The 2,500-nt window shown below is 62.3% G+C and overlaps 1 non-coding gene across 1 annotated transcript; it reads right to left on the minus strand.

The window, feature by feature from the left end:
* Nucleotides 1-316: 316 nt before the first annotated feature.
* On the minus strand, nucleotides 317-470 carry LOC140474855 (5.8S ribosomal RNA). Its single transcript, XR_011959473.1, has one exon. It is a non-coding gene; the product is annotated as a 5.8S ribosomal RNA (ribosomal RNA).
* Nucleotides 471-2,500: the final 2,030 nt, after the last annotated feature.

Here is a 2,500-nt window from a genome sequence, read left to right on the forward strand (position 1 = left end):
TTCGTGGCAGCTCCGTGTCCCAGAGACCAGGAGGGTTGGCACACACACACAGTGTGAACCACCGACAGCCATTCTGGGACCGGTGACAGCCGTGCTGGCCCCACTGCCACGACACAGACGGACGCCAGGCCGCGCTCCCCGGCGGGGGGATGGCGTCGAGCCTGACGAACGGAATGTGCAGGGTGGGGGGGAAAGGCCAAGCGCTCCGACGCCGGAGGGCTCCGGAGTCTGAACTTAGGGGGACAAAGAGGACGGGTCCTCTGCGACACCCCAGCCGCGCTCTCGCCAGCCAAGGCGAGTGCGATTGATTGCCAAACGACCCTCAGACAGGCGTGGCCCCGGGAAGAACCCGGGGCCGCAAAGTGCGTTCAAAGTGTCGATGATCAATGTGTCCTGCAATTCACATTAATTCTCGCAGCTAGCTGCGTTCGTCATCGACGCACGAGCCGAGTGATCCACCGTCAAGAGTTGTCTGAGTTTGTTTTAGGTCTCTCCCTCGCCAGAGGAAAGCGACCCGGACCGCACATACGCTCCCCACCTTGAGCTACAGCCACCTGCACGCCGGCGTGCGGGCGGAGCAGGGTGGCGTGAAGCGATGGGGAGCACCATCCTGGTGCGGCCCGCAGAAACATACGTCTATTGGGGGGAGGAGGACAGGGCGCCCAAGAGGCGATGCGTGCCCCAACGCACCGCAGCGACGGAGGCAGGATCACCGCCACCATGTCGCCCGCCTAGTATCACGAGGCGTGCAGCAGCTTTGCCCTAGGAAAAGCAGAGGCGGGAACGGGCACCGGCCATCGGTTCGGCAGCGTCACTGACGCGTGCACGTGGCGGCGTGTCGGCGAGCGGACTTCCTGCGAGGAGGCGGGGGCGGCACTCGCCCGAGCAGACGCCCGCCCGGCCCAGCCACCGCCGAGGTGGACTGGGAGTCGCGGCAACGGCTCGTCATACTCGTTCCCACACTCACAGCGCAGCTTGCCCGCAAGCCACCGACCACCGATCGACGCCAGGCGCCCCGACCGAGAGCGGGATCGCTCGTTCGCCCTGCTGGCAGTTCGCTGGGGATCACTACTGCACGGAGCTCGGAGACCGACGGGCGGCAACTCGAGAGTCTTTAAACCACCACCCCCATCCCGCAAGTGCAAAGAGGCTGTATACGCACAGACGGGTGAGGGGAATAGGTACCCCGTCGGGTTTGAAGGGAGCGTGACTAGATAGCAACGATGTAAACCCAGCCGATTTGGGAGCGAAAGACCGGCGCCTGCATCACCGGCTTCGTTTCCCGTGGCTGGAGAGTACACCGAAACCCTCCGTCTGTCGCGAGCTCCCGACGACGCGGTGCCGCCAAGCAGCAGGGCCGGACCTGGTGTGGCTCCCCTCGTCGATCACAGACCGGTCGGCACTACTGACGAGACGGTGGAACGGGCTTCGCCCCTTGTGACGAAGGGTGATGCGAACCCGCCCGCCCGCGTGCGTTCGGGGTGGACTCGGCAAACGGAGATTTGAAATCGGAAAGTGTCCTCCTGCCCCGCGCAGGTAGGCGCCCAACAGTTGTGGGGGGTTTGGCGGTGACCACGGCTGCAGGGCCTGCTACCCCGACGAGCTCTCCTGCTGGCCCCGAAACCACCCTCGCGAGACAAGTTGAAACGGAAACGGGCGTACCCCCAAGCCGACGATCCTTTCTTATTTGTTACTTTTTTTTTCACTTGCTCGAGTTGTGGCGATTTGGCGGTGACCACGGCTGCAGGGCCTGCTACCCCGACGAGCTCTCCTGCTGGCCCCGAAACCACCCTCGCGAGACAAGTTGAAACGGAAACGGGCGTACCCCCAAGCCGACAGAGATCCTTTCTTATTTGTTACTTTTTTTTTTCACTTGCTCGAGTTGTGGGGGTTTGGCGGTGACCACGGCTGCAGGGCCTGCTACCCCGACGAGCTCTCCTGCTGGCCCCGAAACCACCCTCGCGAGACAAGTTGAAACGGAAACGGGCGTACCCCCAAGCCGACGATCCTTTCTTATTTGTTACTTTTTTTTTTCACTTGCTCGAGTTGTGGGGGTTTGGCGGTGACCACGGCTGCAGGGCCTGCTACCCCGACGAGCTCTCCTGCTGGCCCCGAAACCACCCTCGCGAGACAAGTTGAAACGGAAACGGGCGTACCCCCAAGCCGACGATCCTTTCTTATTTGTTACTTTTTTTTTCACTTGCTCGAGTTGTGGGGGTTTGGCGGTGACCACGGCTGCAGGGCCTGCTACCCCGACGAGCTCTCCTGCTGGCCCCGAAACCACCCTCGCGAGACAAGTTGAAACGGAAACGGGCGTACCCCCAAGCCGACGATCCTTTCTTATTTGTTACTTTTTTTTTCACTTGCTCGAGTTGTGGGGGTTTGGCGGTGACCACGGCTGCAGGGCCTGCTACCCCGACGAGCTCTCCTGCTGGCCCCGAAACCACCCTCGCGAGACAAGTTGAAACGGAAACGGGCGTACCCCCAAGCCGACAGAGAT

This window comes from Chiloscyllium punctatum, unplaced genomic scaffold (genome assembly GCF_047496795.1).
Source record: "Chiloscyllium punctatum isolate Juve2018m unplaced genomic scaffold, sChiPun1.3 scaffold_1231, whole genome shotgun sequence".
In the NCBI taxonomy this organism is placed as follows: Eukaryota; Metazoa; Chordata; class Chondrichthyes; order Orectolobiformes; family Hemiscylliidae; genus Chiloscyllium; species Chiloscyllium punctatum.